Source organism: Phlebotomus papatasi, chromosome 1, assembly GCF_024763615.1.
Source record: "Phlebotomus papatasi isolate M1 chromosome 1, Ppap_2.1, whole genome shotgun sequence".
Lineage (NCBI taxonomy): Eukaryota > Metazoa > Arthropoda > Insecta > Diptera > Psychodidae > Phlebotomus > Phlebotomus papatasi.
This window is the reverse complement of record NC_077222.1, coordinates 100,744,968-100,768,469: the sequence shown is the minus strand read 5'-3', so window position 1 is coordinate 100,768,469 and position 23,502 is coordinate 100,744,968. Positions and strand designations below refer to the sequence as shown.

General features: G+C 33.5%; 1 protein-coding gene across 1 annotated transcript in view; it reads left to right on the top strand.

The window, feature by feature from the left end:
* Positions 1 to 731: 731 nt before the first annotated feature.
* The window catches only part of LOC129810085 (hemicentin-1), a 140,440-nt gene continuing 117,669 nt past the window's right edge, over positions 732 to 23,502 (top strand). Inside the window, exon 1 of the mRNA XM_055860342.1 lies at positions 732 to 1,208. The gene's annotated coding sequence lies outside the window, so the exon portion shown is untranslated. The remainder of the gene's footprint in view (positions 1,209 to 23,502) is intronic.

The following is a 23,502-nucleotide window of genomic DNA, read 5'->3' as shown; positions in this document are numbered from 1 at the left end:
AAGCGGGCACTGTATTACAAAGTGTTTGAATGCTTGTAATCAATTTCCTTTTGGATTTCGAGCATTTTGCTAAACCTGTCACCTTTGTTTTAACTCTTGGTTGTTTTCTGTTATATCGGTTTTGTGTGGGTTTGCAATGCTCTTGTTTGTGGCTAGGAATACTTGAGCGAGTCATACCGTGTTAAGACTCCTGACATCTCTCAAATCCAGCATCGCACATGGTCAGTGAATTCTTGGGGATGTCGGTGGAAATTTCACTCATTCACAAACCCGAAACTCATAATTGTATCAAGTGTGTGGCTTAGCATGAGGGCTCTTCTGGTTGCTATGTCCTTTTGCGAATTCACCATTAACCCTCTGGAATTTTGGTGGGGAATTGTGGAGAATTGTGGGGAATTTATGCTAGCCCTGCGTGGTGTGCTATATACCAGACCTACCCCTATTCCATGGCTTTGATACATCTACCCCTCAAAGTGTTCAGGAATTAGTGAGATATTTGGGAGGTAGATACCCCGCCTGTTGGTTCTCCTCCTCAATTGTACACAGAGGTAAAATTTATCTTTCGCCATACACTGTTAACTCACCAATTCACCAAGTTCCGACTTGGTATATAGTCGGAGGAGAAGTTTTGACATTATCTGGTTGTGCGCGTATTCAGAGTTTCACATGTAGTGTTACTATTTGAATATTTGTCCGGAGTTGCCTCTCATTGGAAGTGTTCTTCGGCATTCAGTATGTTCGCGATCTTCGGCATGTTGAGACGAAATCTCCGGGAGACGTTCATCTCAGCTCTTGTCTTGCGTGGTATCCGTGTCGTAAAACCGTGAACATCTTCCGTGCTGAAGCATATTCAACCGTGAAGAAATTAAGTTTACTTTTAATTTCCCCAAACCCGCCCTCAATTGAGGGCTTCAATTGCATGTGCGAAGTGGTTGTTAGGAGGATAAAATTATACCACGAGATCATTATCAGGAAGGAGTGGAAAAATTGTGTGTGTACACTTCAAATCCCAGAGTGGTCAGAAGAATGTTAAATATATCACTGGGAAGTGTTGTGCAATTTTAATTTATGATTTTTATGTCCGGACTGCACTTATCCATATCCGGATTTTGAGGATTAATGTGCATTCATTTACATTCAACACAAATTGTGGTTACATTTTCTCTGCATTGAGTGGATTTTCACCGCCAAAGAGCCTCATAAAAAAAGTATGTTCAATATTTTTTTTTTTTAAAGAAAAAATATAAAACCGTATAGTGTAGTTTTATGGATTTTATACTGTAATACTTTTGCCAAAATCCACAAGGGAAATTTCATAACTTTTTTTTGAAGAATATACATATAACCGTCATTTTCCGTTGCTTCAGAAAATGACGTTCATGGGTGGTTCTGGTAATTTGATATTTCCAGCTCTTTTATGTACGAGGAAAAGGAGAAAGAGCAAGCTCTTTTAATTGCTGTGAAATGGACTGATAACTTTTTTAGAAACTGATATCTTGTGTACCATCAAATCGCCATTAAAAAGATGACTTTTTCGGACTATTTCCATAGACCAAAAAAAAAATGTTGGAGGTATAAAAGGTGACCATCATTTGGCTCATCAGTGCTTTTACGACTTTTACATAATATCTTCAACACAAAATCAAAATAACCAGTCTCGCGTTTTGGAGGGAAAACGGAATTTGCGATATTTCGCGGCAGCTTGTCGTTTGCATCACCAATTGTTCTAACTGCTATTTGTAATTCTGTGATTTCTGTACAAAAAAAATTAAGCTCTTAAATATTTATTATAAATATCTCATAAATTATTTATCATCATAATATAGGTCAGAACCAAATACGGGGTTCCCTCATAATTTGATAACAGAATTTTCTGGGTAAAAAAAAGCACGGACAAAAACATAAAATAAATTCCTCTGCGAAAATTGTGAAAATGTTGAATCTCTTGTACTACTAGTGCAACCGCAAAAAACTCAAATGTTACGAATAGACAGTTTTTAAATGATTTTAGACAGAATATCTGCACAGTGGACATTTTCTCGGAAAAAGTAGAACTTTTGGCATAAAATTCTAAATTCTTCCACTACAGATGACGGCAAATACATTTTTATGGTCAGTGAAAATAGTAAAATTGTTCCAAAATGTCTTCATATCTGATACAGATACTATTTTAAAAAGCTTAAGAACTTTTTAATCTTCTTTAGTTAAGAATATTCCACTATTTTTAGGCACTGAAATTCATTATTTAACTTTTGTAAATTGATCTGTTCCAACTAACTGTTTGAAGAAAAAGCAATAGGGGAATCTTGGCATGGTTTGCACACAGTGAACCTTCAAACGATGAGAATTTTCTCTTTGGTTCCAAGGAGCTACAGGGAGTTCCGGCTTAAGTGAAAACGGATTGAAAGAATTCGATAGCAATTGCCTAGGGAGAAGTGGTGCACCTTTGAAATTGGAATTTTTTAATAATTCCTAAATAAAATTGTGTGTTATCGTGATATGCATCTTTTCTTTTTTTCATGTTTTTTTTACAGCCTGGTTCGTATATTGTGATATTCTGTTTGGTGTTTATATATATTTAAATTTTCTCTTTTTCTGGTGTTCTATTCATGGGTTTCGTTTTTAGTTTCTCTCTGCTGTGTTTCTTCTTTTTTTTTGGGTTTTTTTCCTTTCGTGGTTCGTTCATCATTAATTTATTATTATCATTTATATTTTTATTATATTTTTATTATATTTTTTTTACCCTCCATGCCAAACGGCTGCCACAGCCTGGCCTTGTCTCTTGATTGAGTGGATATTTCCTGACATTCTTATCCAATGGTTCTTATTTAATGAATGATCTGTAAACAAATAATGTTACTTTGGCTTATACAACTCGTGATAGAGCTTTTCCATCGTTTTGGCTCTTGAGGTTGGTCACCAACGCTAAGACGGCGATGGCCGCAGGGAAGGTTGGAAATGTCACAATCAAGATGAAGAATAAATACAATACAAATACAATATAATTTGGGTACACAAACAGATTGAGAAGGTAAATTACACTATGATATGGCTCAGTTCCACTTAAACATACACTGGTAAAAATAAAAGGGTCAAATTGACCCTTTTCAAAAGGATGGATCGTATTTGACCCTTTGAAAGGTTCACTTTTGTATCTCTTGAAATTTAGTATGCACATTTATCACGAATAATCATGTTTTATTGTAAACTTATTTCATATTTCTCTCATCTGAGTGAACACCAAAGATCACTTTTTCATTGTTTTTTTATTCGTTTATTCCGGAATTAAATAGATGTCAAAACCGTGACCCTTTCGAAGGGTACCTGGTGACCCTTTCAAAGAGTCAAATATGATCCATCCTTTGGAAAAGGGTCAATTTGACCCTTTTATTTTTACCAGTGTAGGAGAAATATACTAATTTCAAAGGTGCCCCATTTTAAAGGTTGCCCCATTTCACCCTACAATTGGGAGCTCATTCATAAAATCGATTTTGAAATTCCCCTAAATGAATGCAACTCGGTATTTTTTACTCGGTAAATTTATAATGCATTCCTTATGAATCGTTGACGACATGCATCACGGCGTTTCTGTAACTTATTAACCGTAAACTTATTATTATTTCTGTAACTTGTTGTCTAGTTGTTTTTAATAAATTGAAATTGAATTGAAAAATCGAAAAATTACTTATTACAAAGATATCTCCTGTAGGTATGCAATTTTTCTGTGTCACTAAAGTGAATTCTCTGGTTTTTTTTCGGTCCCGAGAATTTCTTTGAAAGCGGAACTCCCTGTAGTTGATCATTTTTTAGCCATAACATAGATAGTTATTAACCTTATTAGATGAGATAAGAAATGTTAAGCCAACTTTTTGCAAACAAAGAGAAAATGCGTATCGTTTGAAGGTTCACTGTGTGCGAACCATGACTACATTCCCCCATCGATTTCAAAACTATCACTTTATGAAAAAGTGGTCAAAATGCAATTAGGACAGTTGTGGATATAAGAAGCGATTTATAGTCAGAGAATTGGTATAAGATAGAAAAAATGTATTAAAACTTTTCCGGAACAAATTTATATTAAAGTATAATTGACAAAACTACCAACTCCATTTATTTTACTAAAGTGGGAAAATTATTTTAATAGTATACCCGTAAATATATAGTCGAGACTTTCTGAAAGAGAGAAAATTAGTAGCCAAAAGTTTGGAGAAAGTATAAAGGAGCGCAATACATCTAAGGATTCTCGAAATATAAAGTTGTTTAAAGTGATACCTACTTCTGTCACAGGATTATTGCATTAAAGTTTTTGATCCAAACAATTATGTATGGATTTAGTAGGGTATTATTACTAGGTTTAGAGGTTTAAAAATACTCTTGATCTCTGTGCACAGAGGGAATTTTGCAATGTATTATTGTTTTGCTTTTACACTAATTATAATCATTAATTTTGTTGCGTGACATGTTGTGAAAAGTTTTGTATAATTGTTGCACTTTCCTTTTAACAAATGAGTGCTCAATTAATTTTTCTTCCAGGAACTTTTACACAAAAAGCATTTCATTAGAAATGGGAAAATTTCTTAGTTGGTTTATCATTTTAGTATGAATTATTATTATTTTTTTAAGTATTGCGTATTATTCATAAAGGTTTTTCATAAAGGAAGTATTTTCCTTTATGTACTGAAAGTAATAAAGTCTTGGTTATGCTTGTTGGTCAATACCCTTAGTTTATGCCCCCAAAGCTTCCTTATATTCAAAAATAATCAAGCTTTATATAAGATAGATCTTTAGATGGCCAAAAAAGGAAGTATGGGAAAGATTTAAGGCTTCGTACACACTCTGGTTTCCATCATTTCAGGTTTCTTTCTATATTCCTTTAATGAATTTCATTTAATTTTTAATTTTGCTTTTATTTCATTAAATGAATAAGGAAAAATATGAAATGTTCGAATCCAAAATGTGTGCGACGTGTGAAAGCTTTCCCCTTAGTGGTTTTAAAAGGTTACATATGATCTTAGTTGATATGATTGATACAAGTATCGTTCACCACAAATCTCATCAAAATCTTGGGATAATAAATGAATGTGAAATGTACAGTAAATTTTTAATAAGCCAATACAAAGTTGAAACTAGCAGCAGTAAGCTACCTACCTTAAAATATAAAGTAAGTGAAGCATGTATCAACCATGAAGGTTGGATTATTCTTTACTTTTTAATAATTGCTTTTGCAGAATGTTTTGCATTATTAGTTACTTCTGGGACACATGTAAGGGAATGTTGGCATGGTTCGCACAGAGTGAACCTTCAAACAACGCAAATTTTCTCTTTGTTTACAAAGAGCTAGTTCGTCATTTCTTAGCGATTAGGTAATTATTATTATTAAACTCATGAAACGAGATGAGAAATTGTAAGTCTGCTCTTTGCAAACAAAGAGAAAATTCACATAATTTGAAGGTTCACTCTGTGCGAACCATGCCTACATTCCCCTAGTATAAGAAAATTCATTCAAAGTGACGAATAATTTTCAAAAAAGCATTTTATTTTAAGGTAATGATTCAACTTTATTCTTTGATACATGCTAAATTTATGCCCTAGACAAACTTACGATTAAAGTCCAGAGACGACCAAGCTAGTTCATAGCCAAGTTATACGGACTTCAGACCTAAGGTTTAGCTTTCTGGTTTAACTCCTCTAGTTCCTTATCAAGCACGATTTTTTAAGAAATTGTTGTTTAGAATTGGATATTAAGGACAAATTATCTATTAGATTTCGAAAAATCATTAAAATTGCTTATTATTTAGATTTTTAAGACCTTCGGGAACTGGGCTAAACCTTCAGTCTGAAGCCGGCCTTAGTTCCTGACACACTACAAACAAGGTTTAACATTTTCTGGTACTCACAAAACATAACTTTCGTGGGTTTTATTCAGATATTTCTACTGAAATGCACTTGTACTCTTTTGAAAATGAAAATACTTTTAAATTTACTTCACAATTCACGTATAACAACAAGAATTATTCACCACAATCGCCTAAATTGGCTTAAGCCGCGAGTTAGTTTGCACCTCACAAATAATTGTAATTAACAATAATAATTAGGGGAGACTGTGGAAAAATTTGTCAATTCTAAAATTTTAAAATTCGATATCTTTCAAGAGAAAAGAGACCGAGACTCCAAATTTTTATCATAGATTGTCTTCATGAACCTCAATAAACGTCAAAGGTTATAAGAAATTCGAGCAAGGAATAGAGAAAATAAAAAATATTGAAATTTTGAGCCCTGTTTTTAAAATATTTCCCCTTCAGGAAATATCAATTTTCATCGACTTATTTTCCGAAATTGATGCATTACATTAGTGTGTGCTGAATAATTTGTTTGGATATCCTGAACACGAATTTGTTGTTCGTTTGTGAATTTTTCAAAGTGATTTTCCCCCAGATTCAGATTTATGAAAAATGACCACTCGGGGTAAAATTTGCCAGAACGAAAGGGGCAATGGTTCATAGTGTGTTAGGGCCTTGACAGACCTGAAGATTAGCCGAGAGAAGGCTTAACGTAATTATATTGGAAATAATGGTCAAACTACATTTCCATCATTTTCCACTAAGTCGTCTCTCGACTTAAGTCGCAAAGTGTCTCTAGGGCATAAGTCTCTAGTCTGAGAAGACCGAGAAGACCGTTTAACTCAGCTAACTTCTTTTACATTTTGTCTGCCTTTGTTTCAAATAACTCTGTAGCGATACGTCGTTTGCAACAGATGCATAAGCAAATGAATTGCAGTTAATAGAATTTGTTGATGGAGTGTGAATGTGAGAAATTTCGAAGGGTTAAAAACTATAAGAATTATGATAATGATTTTTAAGCAATAAACTTTTTTTTAATTTAAAACAGGGGATGCTTCACTTTATTTTAAGAACTCTATTTAAACAAATATAAAGAATAAGATAATAAATTAAAAATAATTAAAACTTATAACACTCAGCCATGCCACGATAACTATTAAAATTTATAAATTATTTATAATTGGCATGCTGCTCCGACGGCTTTATCTGAAATGAGTACACATAACTTTTAGATATTCAGGTGATAGGGGTAATACAAATGATATAATGTGACTGAGGATTTCTTTAAATTTGTCACTTACCATCCGGATATCGTGGATTTAGATATTGAAAAGTTGAATGTTTTTAAAATAGAATCAAATAATTATTGAAAATATCCATGTTAATGCCCGTAAAGTTGGTGTAATATTAAATAGTTATGTGAATAAACTCGTTTTGAAAAATATTAGTCATATAGGCATTAAACTCAAATTGTTTACTATATTTTGAATTTACACTGAAATAACGATAATTCTTTTAGTTGCTTCTAAATTTTTCTGAAAACTTGTATATAAATTACGCGTAAATCAAATACTTTTCAAACAAATTCACCTTTGCGACACCCGTAAAAAGAATGGATAGGGAGTAAGGAGTATATAAATATTTTAATTTTGGAAAATATGATTTCTTTATAGGGTAAAATGAGGTAATTTGGAAACATTTACAATTTCTCCATTTCTTCTTAATCGTCTTTTTCTTTTATTTCGCGGTCTTGGTTTTCTCTTTGCTCATCTGAAACAATGAGAAAATCTCAATTGCCCAAAATTGTAAATGGTTCCAAATTACCTCACTGTACCCTATGGGAAATAGATAATCTTATTTTTTGTAGTTCGTTTAAAATAAACTGAAATTCAATTAGCTGATATGTTTTGCAGTTTAATTCTGCATATGAAACTACGGCAATAATTGAGGTTTTCAATGATCAAATTGAGACTAAATTTAAATATTCCAGAGATATTAAGCACTTCTGCCAAAAGCATTGTCGATATACTTGACAAATTTTTTATCAATTAAATAAATTGAGAGAGAGAAAATATCGGTAATTGGTTACCCAGAAATTAAGCTGTAAAATATTACCTATTTTAGGAAATTAGACTAAAATGATTAAGATTGTCATCGACATTCTGTCAGAATAGCAATCCATAGGGACGAACTAGAACATCTCTCAATGGAGAATTCTGAACATGAATTTATTATTTTTCACAAACGGAAACAGGGTTGTCAATTTAAAGCCCTGTGGAATTAAATACTGTGGAGTTCACTAAATGCAATTCAAATACTCTGAATATATCCTTCTTATTGTATATCGCTTATTCGACGTTACAGGGGTATGACCGGTATGACCAGTATGACCTGTATGACCGGTATGACTCTCTTTATACTTTTTCTGTTTTTTTTTTTCATTTTAATTTTAAGCAGGGTTGAGAAAATATCTAATGGTACTTTAAGAACTCATGTCATGATCTATTGGCATCCTATTCTGTACCATTTGGGATATGAAAGTTGAGGGCTTATCTTAATTGGGAAAGGTAGATTTATGAAATGAAAGCATATAAACTTGTATTTGATCCGATACATTATATAATGTTGAATACTTTGACGAAACTGCCAACAAGTGTTCCTTGCCGAACAGGCGTTCCTTCCACCCTATCTTTGTTGGGAAGAGTAGGGAGATTTAGTAACAATTTGTGAAAACCGTATTACAACAGAAGAGAACTATCTTATATGAGAAGGGCCATCTTAGGATTTATAAAATGTTAGGATGCCTTATTAAGCGACTGTAATTATTTTTCAATAGATAAAATCGATAAAATTGTATTAGTTCGGAAATATTTCAAAATCAAATGAATAAAAAAATAAATTCATGTGGTCTTTTAAAATCAGTTGCAGAACTCAAACTGCTTGAGAAATGGTAAATCCGAATTATATCAGGTACTTGAAGCTTCATAAACTTCTTTCAATGGCTAATTGAGGCTCACTGGGCTTTAATGTTATCCTGCTCCCTTTACTATGAAAATTTGTCATATGACATTGTCATACTTTTACAGAAAACCCCTTGAGATCTCTGCAAACAAAGATAAAATTCGCATCGTTTGAAGCTTCACTGTGTGGGAACCATGCCTGCACTAACATTTCCCTATTAGTCGAGGTTTTGTACCCCTGATGTGAGCCTCCTTTTACTCTTATTGCGTTTTCTATCTTTTTGCTCTGAAGTGGTGCATATTCAACACCGGTTGGGTGTTAATTGCTAGATTTTATACTCTCAGGTTGACTTCCAACACCATACCATAATGGGGCTGGTTAGGTCTAATGTGTAAATTAACTCAAGAATTTAGATTTTTTGCTAAGAATCCAAATTAGTGCATTAATGAAACTTATTAAAAGCTGAAAATTATCAATTTTGATATTTTTCAGCTTTCAATTTTTTCCTCGTTTTAAACATTATTTCGTAATAACCATAAAAATACGTGAAAATGTGAAAAATCCATACAAATTAATTAATCCTGAATCGTAGTAGAATTGTACTGAAAATGAAAATTCGCTATTATATTTTTTGTTAGGGATATGTGTTAGAATTTCACATAAATTTTTGCAAAGCGAATGAAAATATACATGAAAATATAGTAGTTATACAGAAAAATGTATTATATTATTCTGGAGCTCTTTCCAGATCGATAAAAAACACTGAGCTAAAATAAATTCGAAAATGTTAAAACATTCCGGTAATGTTAATTTTACCCGAATTCAGAGTTACGGTTTAGCTGTGTGGCTAAACTTATTTAATTTCTAGGAAGGAGGATTTCTTGAACTAGGATAAAATTTGTAAAGGTATTCGCTAAAAAACACCTCAACTTCAAATGATTTTTTGAACTGAAAGATTTTTTATTTTATTCTTGTTTTGGTATCATGAGGTAGGGAAGAATGGGGCAAAATTTGTCAAAACGAAAATTTCAATATTCACTATTTTCTAAAATAAAAGAGACTGAGACTTGAAATTTTAATTATAGATAGACTTCATAGACCTTCTTAAATTTACAAAGTTTGAAGGGATTCGAAGAAGGATTATGTAAAATAAAAAATAATGAAATTTTGTGCCCTATTTTTGGAATATTTGGCTTACAGAAAATATCAATACTGATTAGCTCAATTTAAGCACATTTCTCGTTAAGATTGAGAAAAATTATCTTCGACAAAGATGTAGAGGAATAAATTTCCTATAAAAATATGTCTATTTGATGTTTTTAACGTTTACGAGAGTAAAACGTCGCAAATTATCTGAAGACTGACAAAATTTGCCCCAGCAATTTTGAGAATGAGGAAAATAGTTTTCTGCAGTGTTGTAGAGCAGTAAATTTCCTATAAGAATATACACATTATAAAACGTTTAAGTTTTTTCAGAGCTCATGAACGAATTACATATGCGTTTTGACAAGTTTTGCCCCAGTCTCCCGTACTTTCAAAAATATTTTGACAATTTCTTTACGGACATGGTATATCAAATCGATGAAGACCGTCCTGAAGGGAAACGCCTGAATTTGGAGATCAAAAATTAACTGTTTCGAGATTTTTTTTTAAAAGAAGAGGTAAATAAACAATATGTTTATACGTATATCGTCGGTTGCATCGACCGTTGTCGTATCTGCATTTCTTTTGTGCCAGCATTTTAGGCAAAAGACGCAAAAGACGTCTGTAGCGTCGCTTGTACCAAATGCAGATGCAACTACGGTCGATGCAAACGACGATATTTAAAGTTCTTAAAACAACGGTATACTTATTTACCATGAATTTTTGATTTAACCAGTCTGTAAAAGACATTAATTCTTTTAAAATACCATTTAGATTTAACTAAAAGGTAATTTAATTCCGAAGCAAATAAGCCTTAACTCGTTTTATTCGTTTATAACCCTCCTTCTTCAATTAGTCAACCCCCAACTAGCAAATTAGGTGCCTTATTCCCTAGACACATTTACGATTTAAGTCGAAAGATGGCTTAGAGTTAGACTGTTATAAACGTTACTATTCAAATCCGTTCATGGACCGCTTCTAAACCGGTGCGATGTAAATATATTGCTTTAAGGTCAGATTCATTAAGAGAATATTGGAAAAATATGAAATGCCTAAAGCCAGAGTATGTGCGAAGCCTGAAAGACTTGCCCTACCTACCTATAAGTTGGAGAGCCGAGAGAACCAGTCCGGTCTAGAACGTCAGAGAAGAAAGACTTGTGACTTGAATCTCTCGGGCGAGTCTGACTGTGTGCTAGAAGGTGCAGCTGCTTGTTACTTTAAAAGAGCCCATTTCTCTCAATCCTTCCAATCTAATGGACTAGACACACTTACGACTTAAATCGAAAGATCAGTTTCTGACTAATCCGTATTTTAGCTTAAGCTGAAAAACGGCTTAGTGGAAAGCGCACTACCTTCGGACGACTCAAGCTCCGAATAATTCAATTTTTACTCTGTTACTTATGGATTTCACCCAAAAAAGCTCTTTTCTGAAAATTTGAGGAATTGGATTAGCTATTAAAATATAATATTATAATGGGCCAAATTCATTTATAACACATTAAAAAAAATATTTGTGCGAAGCATAAATCGTCCGAAGGTAGCGCGCTTTGCCCTATTTAGTGGGAAACTGATGGGAATTTAGTCAAATTAATATTTTAATTATAATTACATAAGCCGTCTCTCGGCTTAAGTCGTAGATGTGTCTAGGGAGGGCAATATGGAACCAAGGTTTTAAAATGATTTTATATGCTACTGATAAGAAGGATTATCGAATGAAATTACCAAAGTCTTATAAGAAGCGTATAGCGCTTAAAGAACTGATAAATCCTCTTAATAGTGCGCTACATTCGGGTCACCGCTAACGTTTTAGAAGTTCTACTAGCGCTGTATGTTAATAAAATATGTTAATTAGGCTTCATCTACGGTATTTATGTTCTAAAATGGCCTTTCACAGTCCGGTATTTGGTGTGTCCGACTTTTCATACTGTCCGACTTTCCTTGGTGACTAACCTTTAAAAAAATGTAAAATCTTTACAATAACATGGATTTCTTACTCTTATTATATGGAAATTCTCTATTTTGTTGAGAGTAACTCATTTTTGCGTTGGGTTTTAAAATGGTAATGGCTTCATCTTTGCTATACAGATAGGATTAAATTTGCAAAACCGGACACTAAAGAAAGATCTAAAGTTTAGGGGAAAGTATTCTATCTTCGAACGTTCATGTCTTGGAATGATATCAGTTCTCTTTTATTTTTCCTAAGAGACTTACACATAATTATCACGTAATTATCAATCATTGATCTAATATCTAATATAAATGTGTAAGTCTCTTAGGAAAACAAAAGAAAATTCACTTTTTTCGAAGCCATGAACGTTCGAAGGAAGAGTACTTTCTCCTAAATATATTTGTGTGCTGGAATAATTTTTCATAGTGCCCGAAACTAATGAGTAATGAGAAACGTTTTCCATAGTTCGACTTTCAATGTGTCCGACTTTCAGTATGTCCGATTTTACAAACTGAGTAAAATTAAAAATTCTAGTCATCTCACGTATGAGGCATCCTATATTTATTTAAATTCCAAATTAATATTACAACTGTCCGATTGAGAATTAATTGTAATTTTTACCGTATCAATCCTGGGAATCGATGTGAATCTCGGATAGAAATTGAAAGCACGTAAAATACTGTTTTTATCGATATTGGAAGGGCAATTGTGAAAGTGTCCAGCGATATAGTGTTTATGTTGGTGACCACTCTGAAATATTTATCGACAATCTATGGTACGAAAGTCACAATAAACCCCCACAGTTCTTCAGTAATTGATGATAATTATGAAGGGGCGAAAGAAGAAGTATGAAGAATAATACAGTGAGCAAATCAAAAGCTGACAGATTGCGTTAACATTTTTATTTTATTCATGGGAGGAATATAAAAATTCGGTGTGTGGAATTGCTGGGGAGTTGGCAGTAAGGGAGGAGAAAAAAAAAGCTTTCACAGTGATTGATTGTTCCAACACCGGAATTATTCTTCTCAAGGAGTACATAATTCACGAAAATGAAGGCATCCTTGCTAACTTTTCTGACCTCCTAGTGAAAAGAGAATAGCGTATTATTGATCAAAGTTGGGTACGCGCGCGATTCATATATATATTTTTTTCCTCTATTTTGGGTTCGTGTTCGAAATCAATAAGATTTATGTTTCCAGAAATTTATTTAATTTGCGTGGTATTCTAGAATGAAACATGACTGTTGTGTACATTATATTCCTACTCTTTTTTCTTCGCTCTCTATTCTTTCACCGGTTTCCTGTTCCACTATGCCATCGGATGCTAGTCTCTAGAAGGGGTCTTTTTTATTCTTCTTGTTTTGGCTTTCTTAAAGAAATGGTCTTTCTGGGTGTGACTACTGAACTTAGGTGGTTATCGGCTTGTTTCATTATTTTGATGAAGTTTCCCATTTTACTCAGTTTCAGCATTCCACGGAAGCGTTACCCAAGAATCACGTCTCCCGCACCACATCGTTTGTAGCCATAATCTTCCCGTCACAAATTCACAAAATCCATAGCTAAATGTTAATGTTTTTATTCGAATGAATAGGAAAAGTATTCCAATTATACAAAACTATCTTATTTGCAGAATAATTTAGAAATATTTCTCTTAAACATTATAATATAAATTATTTAATTTTTATGCTCTTGTTTATAGTTTTATATAAGACAGAAATATATACAAGAAAATGCGCATATTGTCAAATTGATATCTGCACATGAGAATTTATATATGTGACTAAAACTAGTGAAACTCAAAAGAAAGTCACTATATTTCATTTTATACATATATGGGCACTTATTTGCTGTCATCAATCATATTTAGTTTTGAACATTACTAACAATGACGATTCAATTTCCTGACGATTCAGGTTGTCATGATAAGTTGTACATCCTAGTTTAAGGGGCTTAACCGTGGTCGAGGCCACAATAGGATAGAGAATTATTTCTAGGAAAATAGCGTGAATAAGAAGTATTCAATATTTAAATATCAAGAAATGTTTACAAAGAGAAATCATATTCAATTTTGTTGGAAATATGATACCAAAATAAAATTGAAAAAAAAAATGTAATTGAAGAAGTCATTTCGATATCTATAACCGTTTGACCACAATTACCGGCGAGAAAATAAGCTTAGAGCCTAGTGCTTTAATGGTACAAAGAATAATAAGGGAATCATATCAAATTTCGGAAATGTTTCATACACAGAAAAAATATTTTCTAGAAATGTTCGTAAATGTTTGTGGATTACTGGAGACTTACGAAATGCCCAAAAATCGTATAATCTACTAAAAATTCGTAAAAGTTTGATAATTCTTCACAAAAATTGGCCGTAACTAATCACTTGACGAGAATTTTTTTGTTCCTTTACAAATATTTGTTCGTGGTTGTTCATAAACACAGAAAAATGTTCGTAAAATATTGTCTTTGTTCGAAAAGTTCTGCTAAATAAAAATTTATAAATAAATTTTTGTAAAAGAACAAAAAAGACAAAAAATGTTCGTCAAGTGATCATCTTACCAACATTGATTTAAAAAAGTATAAAAAATTGCAAGCTTTTTTAGTGGATTATACGATTTACGAGCATTTCGTAAATCCACAGTAGGAATTCACAAACATTTACGAACATTTTAAATATTTTTTTGTGTATGAGCTCCTGAATCCTAACTTTGAAGTGTAATATTTTTAATAAAAATTAAAAAGTTTTGTTACTTCTTTTTCAAGAGCGTTGTTTGGCACCTTATAAAACACCTTATAAAAATATATTTATTTTTCCGTAAATTATTCTTATTAAAATTAAAATTTAATAAAATATAGATATTGCTCAATGTCCTATATCGGACATTAGAGTTTTGCGTAGTTTCCTGTCCATCCGGATTTCTCCTAATAATTATTAACGGTTTATTTTCTGATTCTTTAACATTGTGTGTTTAGCCTCTTGAAATTGAAGAAAAAAACGAAAACTTTATAGAACTCTGATAAATAAAGGAAATGTCTGATATTGCAAGCTGTACGAAATTATACACAGTTCCCTTGTTGAGATATCCTATTCTTAACAATAAACTTACCAAGTCCTGGTCAAATTGAGCGGCCTAAAAGCTTTTTAGAATTAACACATATTTAAACGGTAGAATGTCACTATCAAACTTAGTGAATTTCTTAAAATATTTTAATTTTTTTCCTCTTTTCCAAAAGAAATTTGTTGAGTATTCTACTCTACCGCGGTCCGTTACCAAAGGCACTGGGAAAAACGATTAAAAATGGTCGGTAGGTTTAGAGTTAAAGTAAGTTAAGAACTATGCGAGAACTTAAAAAGATACTGCAAGTACATGAAAGTTCCATCTAAACAGTTATGTGAACAAATTTGTATCTGTATGAAGTTGTGTACGGTGAAAATAAGGCGTACGTAGGTGGACAAATTTTGTACGTAGCTGGGCAAACCAGGGCAGCTTTGTAAAAATCTCTTTACTAAATTGTAATTTTTCTCTAGAGGAAAATCTAAGGATTTCCAGGAATTTTGTGAGGTGAGATTACGAACCTGATAAATAAGAGATTTTTTTTTGACATAGTGGTGTAATGGAATTCGATTGTGTGGCATTTGGTAAAAATCTTGAAACTTGGGCATCATTTTCTGTACTAAACTGCGAAAGTTCTCTCTATATCTACTTGCTCCGGTAGCGTGCGTAATAAAATACGAGCGAGCTTATAAATATAAATCACTTGCACAAACTCATGGAAGTCGTACCAAAGTACTTCATTTCAAGATAATAAATTAAAAAAAATCCGTATTCTCACAATTTTAAAAATAATTACCCTATTATTGTGAATTTTTAAAATAACTAATATATATAATATTATTATTTTTAAATATCTTCCTATTTTTCGATTATACTCTATGAGTTCCGCTTCTCATTGACATTATTTCTATCATTTAAGAGATAATGTCTTTAAATGCTAAGGTAATTTAACCCCTTCAAATTTTTAAATCAGTGCTTTTAAACTTATTCGTATTTTCCGATAAAACTTTAATTTTAAAATATCAAATTTCTTAAGAAAAGTTCCTTAAGCGTATCGTTGGATATTGAAACAGGTCAATGGACCTTTTAAATTTTTAATTACATGTTTTCTTTAATATTTGATTTCAGTTTTTGAATTCCTTTATCCCAGAATTGAAGGGATAGCTTTGAATTCAGATATATGATTGTTTAAAGAGTAGGGAGAAGTGGGACACCTTCGAATTGGTGTAACTTTTAATTAGGGCTTTTTTCTTTTGTTTTTATTTGGTGTTGAGCCTTATCATAATATAATTTATCTTCACAATTATTGGTTATTTGAGCTTAGTATTATTAATCGTATCGGAATACAGTGGGACCTCGATAGAGTCAACCCCTGATAGAGTCAACAGCTATTTTTTTACTCTAAGGACTCCGATAGAATCAACTTGGACGACTTGGACCCAAATTGACTACGATAGAGTCAACTTTCCATAATTATTGAACTAATAATCTTGGATGACTTTTTCGAAATTAAAATCAATGGTTTGGTGTATCAATGTAACGTTTTTAACACGATAAAAACAATATTATGTTAAAATTCGTATATTAACCGTGTAATCAATTTTCGACAAAATAATTTTGTTTTCGTGATTATAAGCGTTTTGACCGATTGAAAGTTCTTTTGTCTTAAGATATTTTGGTTAAGCCATATGATCCCGTATGACATGTTTTCCTGTAATCACAAGAAAAAACGATTTTGGAGATGAAAGGGTAGGGAGGAAATGAGGATCATAATAATAATATCCAGGTTGACTTATTAGAGAGTCATTTAAAGACTTGAAATAGATATCTCTAACCATTTAGCACCCATTTTTCAGAACAGGAAAATGAGAAAAATTGGTTTTATTGCTCTTTTTGTGAAGTTTAGAGCCATAGTTATGTCATAACAAAAAGAACAACTATATCAATATCTTCTTTCATACAACAAAAGTTTAAAACAAATGCTAATTAATAACGTTAATTGCATCAGAATTTTCAACAATTACATATTTTCCGGAGCTCTTCTAAAAAAAAAAGCGAAAAAGAAATTTTTTATGCACCATTTCCTTATCTTAACATCATGGGTGGACCTCAAAATTACCACAATGAGAGTAATTTATACTTAAGATATTTACTAATAAACTTTTCGTAAAATCATTCCTTAATCTCCAATTTTTGCCCAAACATACGACATTTTTGGGTCAGAGAGTGTTGAATTTATGGGTTAATTAAACAAAATATTCTACTATTGTATTGAATTTCTTAATTATCTAGTACAAACATACAATAATACTCCTTTATATCAAAATTTTCACATTTTAATTGATTTTTTTTAATTGATAGAGTCACCGAATCCAATGGAGTCAACAGGCCTGGAAATAATTAGTTGACTATATCGAGGTCCCACTATGTAATCATGTTTTTCATGTTACTGTTGTTCTATCCCGCGTATTAGAAAAATCTGCTAGTGCGTTTGCAGAGCAGACTTGTCCAGGAGAGCCTTCCTGGTGAAAATGTCTTTTCCTGGTATTCAGTTGCTTGCACCGGGCGGAACTCGAACTCACAACTGTGACAGTTGAGTTAGAGATCTCATCCGTCCACGACCAACGGACCAAGTCTTGCCTATTGCGGCGCTGCGCTAAGTTAGGGGAAAATGGGGCACCTTTGAAATTTGGATTTTTCTCCTATGCTTAAATGGAACTGAGCCATATCACAATGTAATTTAGCTTCTCAATCTGTGCAGCTAAATTATACTACAATAAGGCTCAATTTTATTTAAAAAAAAATGGTGAATAATCCCAATTTCAAAGTTCCATACTTTAAAAGGTACTCCACTTCCTCCTATATCACGGTGCCTTAATTTAAATGTACCCCACTTTCCCCTATTGTTATCAATTGGGCAAAAAATCGATTTTCCATTCCTTTTAGGAGTCTGTTAGGAAAACGGCAAAATCCTTCGTACTGTGTATTTCTCGTTTTTAAGAAATTGAGCGAAAATGTCCAAATTGACCTAAATATGTGTATCGCTAGGACAAAGATTCTTCTTCTACATAAATTGCTCTTAAGCGTTGATTTAAGTACTGCTGTTTTCCCATCCAGGACGGTAAATTCTCGAGAAATTGCAAGACAAGCATAGCTTAATTGAGTGAAAATTAGTTGAAGAATGAAGATGCTAAATTCCATCTGACATTGTGTTCATGCCCTTTTGTAATATGCAAAGTTCAATCAGAGTGCCAAAAGTGTATTATTCAGACATTCTTGGTCATGTTGATGGTGCTAGAATGAGATGGGGGTACAAATTTGGGAAAATTATCAATTAACCATCCATCGATTGTGGTGGCGTAGCATGTTGGACCATGGCGAAACAAGAAGATTATGTCTCTGCTTGATCTCATAAATCTCTCCTGGATTGGGCAAGTGGAAGCTCCTTTTACCATTTACTAGACCCAAAGATTGCAAAGCTCACCGCATCCATAAACGTGGCTAGCATTTGATATAAAAGTGATTATCGTCTTGTAAGCATGAGGTTCATTTTCTGATCACGTAACAATGACATGAATACATTATCCTAGTTCATAGATATAATTACAATTGCCACTTTTCCTCGCAGTGTGTGAATGAAGTATATATATTTTTTGGGGAATTTTCTGTATTTGTGTGTAGGGGGTGAAGAGCCCTATATCACAATAAATTAAGGAAGAAGTCTATAGGCGCTTTTTTTTCTCGCCACTTTCTCTCCACTGCTTTTTTTTTCCTATGTTGCTTGTGGTGTGTTTAGGAGCCTATCCCTCTGCCAAGGCCTATGTGAGGAGGGTGTACAAACAATATTAGAAAAGGCACCCTCGAGCAGTTGAGTGGCGTAACACAATAAAGGTGAAGCGAATAAATTGTGCTCGAAAATCAAAATTTCCACACAATTTGATTCGGTATTCAAAACAAAATTAAACAATTTGAATTTGAAATTGGGTAAACACCATCCCTCCTCAGTCAGTCTAACACAGTGTCCACCCCCCATACCCCCCTTGCATGGTTACCCTTGGACTATGAGGGATATGTGTTAGAAATGTGTTGTATTTAGAGGGGTCTCTTTGTTATGGGCAGGTTGGTGATGTTACGCCGTTGTTACTAGCACGGGACTCACCAATTTATTTATACACAAAGGACATGAAAATTTTGATGCTTCCACATCACCACACTTCACTTACTTTGTACAACCCCTCTCCTACATATAGATATACTTTGGGTTTAGTCACAAGAGAGAAGTGCACTATGTTAGAGGCTAATTGTGTTTTGGGTACAAGAAACAACATTTGAGAGCTGAAAATAATAGAGTAGCGGAATAGCCATAGTTATAAAATTCAATTTTAACTAATTGTTTGAGAATTTCTGAGGCCATCTTATGGAATATTTAGAGAGGAATTGTTGTTGGCTACCAATGTTTAGTTGAGGATGGTAAGGGTGCGGGGGATGCATGGGTAAATTTGCCAAATATAATACCAAAATTGTGGTTTTCAATTTAGTTATACTTACATGATTTTTGCTGTGCTGTTGCTCTCTGGGGCCAGAAGGGTATGAGCCCAGAAGATGACTTTTTGGCATAAAGTGGTGGGAGAAAAGTAGCAATTAAGCAAATTGTTAATGTCGGTCCCTACCCTCTTGGAATTTCAATAATGAAGTCCTACTTTTGTCGAGTAGACCAATGGGGAACCCCTTTGCCCCTGGCATTCACTTGGTATACATCACAGTTGGGGAAAATGAAGTAATTGTTTCGGAAATTTATTGTTTACTCCACCTCCTGAGTCATCTTTTTGTTGCGAGACTATGTCTTCTCTCCCGGAGAACTCCTCCACAAATTGTCCTTCATCCATTTTCTCCCAAAGAAGCACCCAATGCACATGAGAATAAGGGAATCATACCCATACCCCCCCTCAACTTATGTTCCCTATACCAAAACCCGAAATAGTCAACCCCAGCGGAAAATATGCCAACAATCCCTCCGTGACATTCCTGTAACCCTCGCCTTTTCCACTGGCATAGCATAGTACGAGAGTCACAAGACCTATTCCTTGCACACACTCTATCCCAAACCATATGCTACCATGCCTTTGGGTCATGATTTTGTGAATGTGGGTGGATTACCAGCTGAGAAATTCCTGTCACTGGGAGAAATAAATATCCAAATTGCACTCACATGTTTTCATTGCCTTTTCCCTCACTCCACGTGCATCCATTTACAATGTTTCTAATATAGAAAGGCTAAGACAGAACCTACCCGATGTGATCACCTACAAGACTTTTCATCTATATATATTTCCATAATTGCTTTACAATTAACAGAAGCTAAGCACGCAATGTTTTCCATGTAAATACATGGAACAATATTTATATGCAGATTACTTGGCCAATACTGAAAGTCAAAGGGAAAGGGATATATTTACCATACCATGTTAGAGGGGTGTTCACCTTCCTAAACTAAATACCACCAGAGCAAATACTATTCCATACCATTTCACCTTCTATAAATAAACACCACATAGTATAGAGGACATGAAAATAAAAATAGTGTCGAGGGAGGGAGAGTCTCTTTGCTAATTGTAATGATTTTACATGAATATAAAACAATGCGGATTTAACGGTTTGGACGCTATAAATCGGATCAGGAAAAGTCATGTCTCGCTAATATGAGGAAGTCAGGAAATATAGGGGTTTCCCTTCTATACTATGTAAACCCCAAGAACCACCATAGCAAAATACACCATTGCTATAAATTCCCATGAGAATGCAATAAATTACAGTGTTGGAACTTTTAGGTGTATATTTTCTCGACATTTATACTTTTGCCTAAAACTATTACCATATTCAAAATGTGTGATATTCTTATCAGTCTTTTCATTACAAAGAATAAAGCTAAACTAGTGCCTGCAGTTAAACCCCCTATTTTCCCTGGATTTTCCTTTAGAGCAAATCAAGCAGAAGAAAAGGGTTAATTTCTCAACGAACCACATCTTAGGCAACTCATTTCTAAGTCGTAAAGAGAAAATTTCTCTGTGGTTCTACTTGATATAGAAGTTCTCTAAAGTCAAGTTCCTCTTTGGTCACTTGAAGTCCTTAAATACCACTTAGAAACACCCATAGCAACGCCAGGTTAAGTGACATTGATCTCATTGATACGTGTTTATACATATACTTTACTGCAACAATATATAGAACTGTTTCGTAAAGGCTTCTGTAGGGTAAGATAGGTAATTCGGAATCATGTCTATTTTGGAATTTTGAGATTTTCTTACTGTTTCAGATGGTCAAAGAGAAAAAGAAAACCAAGGAGATGTACAAGACTTTACATTCGAAAGTCCTTCTTCGTTATTTTTTCTTTAACCCTTTAAGGACGATTTGGTCACCCGTGACCCAAAAATTAAATTTTTCCTACGGCATTTTAAAGCTGTATTTTGCTCTGAAAAGTTATAAAAAAATATTTTGTATAATGATTTTCGGCCAATGAAATAGTTTTTAAGAAGTTGAAACACGGGATTTTGACCTTTGATCTTCTCCTCCTTTATTCCTTGCCAACGTTTCGGGGCTTGATGGCTTCTTCTTCAGGTATGGAAAAAGAATGGTGGGAAAGGATGTCAGGGAAATGGTTCACTACTACTTTTTCACAAATGGATGAAGTGGACATCACGATGTCAGATTTGATTCCCAATCTGACCATCGTGATGTCCACTTCATCCATTTGTGAAAAAGTAGTAGTGAACCATTTCCCTGACATCCTTTCCCACCATTCAAGCTTCATCAAGCTCCGAAACGTTGGAAAGGAATAAAGGAGGAGAAGATCAAAGGTCAAAATCCCGTGTTTCAACTTCTTCTGACCTTCGATTTTCGACCTTTCGTCCTTAAAGGGTTAAAAGTATTAGAAAATCTCAAAGTTCGAAATTAGACATGATTCCAAATTACCCCATCTTACCATAAATGAGAAATTTATGTCGAAACTTAGAATTTAGAAGCAAATGTTAAAAACATAGAAAACATTTTTAAATAATGGAAGCTTCTGAGAGATTAGTTAAGGTAAAGTTTTTAATTAGGATCCTCGTCGTGCAATTCGTCAGTTGAATCAGCAATTGTCGTAACTTCCTCATCACCTCATCAGCACTTAACAATATGGCAACACACAAACTGTACAAAATCTGGTGATCCAGCTGACGAATTGTTAAGAGTATTTGACTCTTGGAATCTCCAGATTGACTGCCACAGTTGTGAGTTCGAATCCCTCCCGGTACAAAGAGTTAAAACGTCTGAAAGGAAGTATGAACTTATGGTACATTTTAAATAGGCTAAAGAAAACTAACTCGTATACCAAATAATGCACAAATTGGTAAAAAGAGTCTGCTTTTTAAATTGCAATATCTTGCATTTTAGTTGCGACACTATCATCGACTTAGCATTACCGGTCTCATCTTGAAAACGGAAGATAATTTAAAAAATTATCACAAAAATTAAAAAAAAACTCAGGGAGATAACCTCCTTCCGGGTGCGTCAGTGGTGTTTCTCCTTCCAGGGACACGAAAACACAGGATTTTTTGCCAGAACTTTCGGCTCTGCATGCGCCTTCCTCAGTGGTCAAACTGTGATATTGTCTCTAAAAATTTTCTTAATTATTTCAACTACTCCTAATGAAGGTACACAGGGAATTTTTGGAATTATCTGCAGAGATTATCTGCTTGAGTTTTTTTTTTAATTCTACACAACGTCAGTTACCGCTCGAATGTTCTACGTTATCACAAAAACTTGAAAAGACAGAACATTGAAGCAACCGTAATGTTGGTCAGATGAATTTAATAAGTTCGAAATAGTGCAGAAAATTTCCAGATCTTTTATTTTCACTTTTAGGGAAACATTATCAAATTTCGGCCAGTTTTGCAATTTCGTACACGTTCTTTTTCCCTTAAATTTCCCTGATTTTTTTGGTTTTTGCACACTCTAGTGATTTTACAAGACAAAAAATGTCGCTTCGAAGACCGAGATGATAGGAAAAAGAAAGGAAGAATTTCGGAAGGGCAAGGAACTGTGAGAATCAAGGTGGCCGAAATATTACTCAAAGCTATTTCTATATTTTAATTCATTTTAAAATGTTTTGAAATGATTTTGGAGGAGATAAATGTGATAAACTCTCGACAAGGTTCTAAACAACACTCCAGAAGTAGTGAAAAATTCAAATTGCATTAAAAATTATTTCATTTTTAATGTTAAGACTTTGGCACTTACATGTATATATGCCGAAATTTGGTACGGTTACCTTACATTTTTTGAAACTATGAGAATCAAGCTGACCGGAATATTACCCAAAGTAATATCTTATCTATATCGCAAGTCTTCTAACACCTCTTCCTTATGATCTTTTTCATAGAGGTGATGTTTGTTTTTCTTTCTTTGGGCATTTTACAATCTAGAAATGAAAAGAACTAGAATTAATAAGGAAAAAGGGTAGCAAAAGATGTGTCCGAAATAATAAGCATTACCTTACTGGAGACACGCTCACA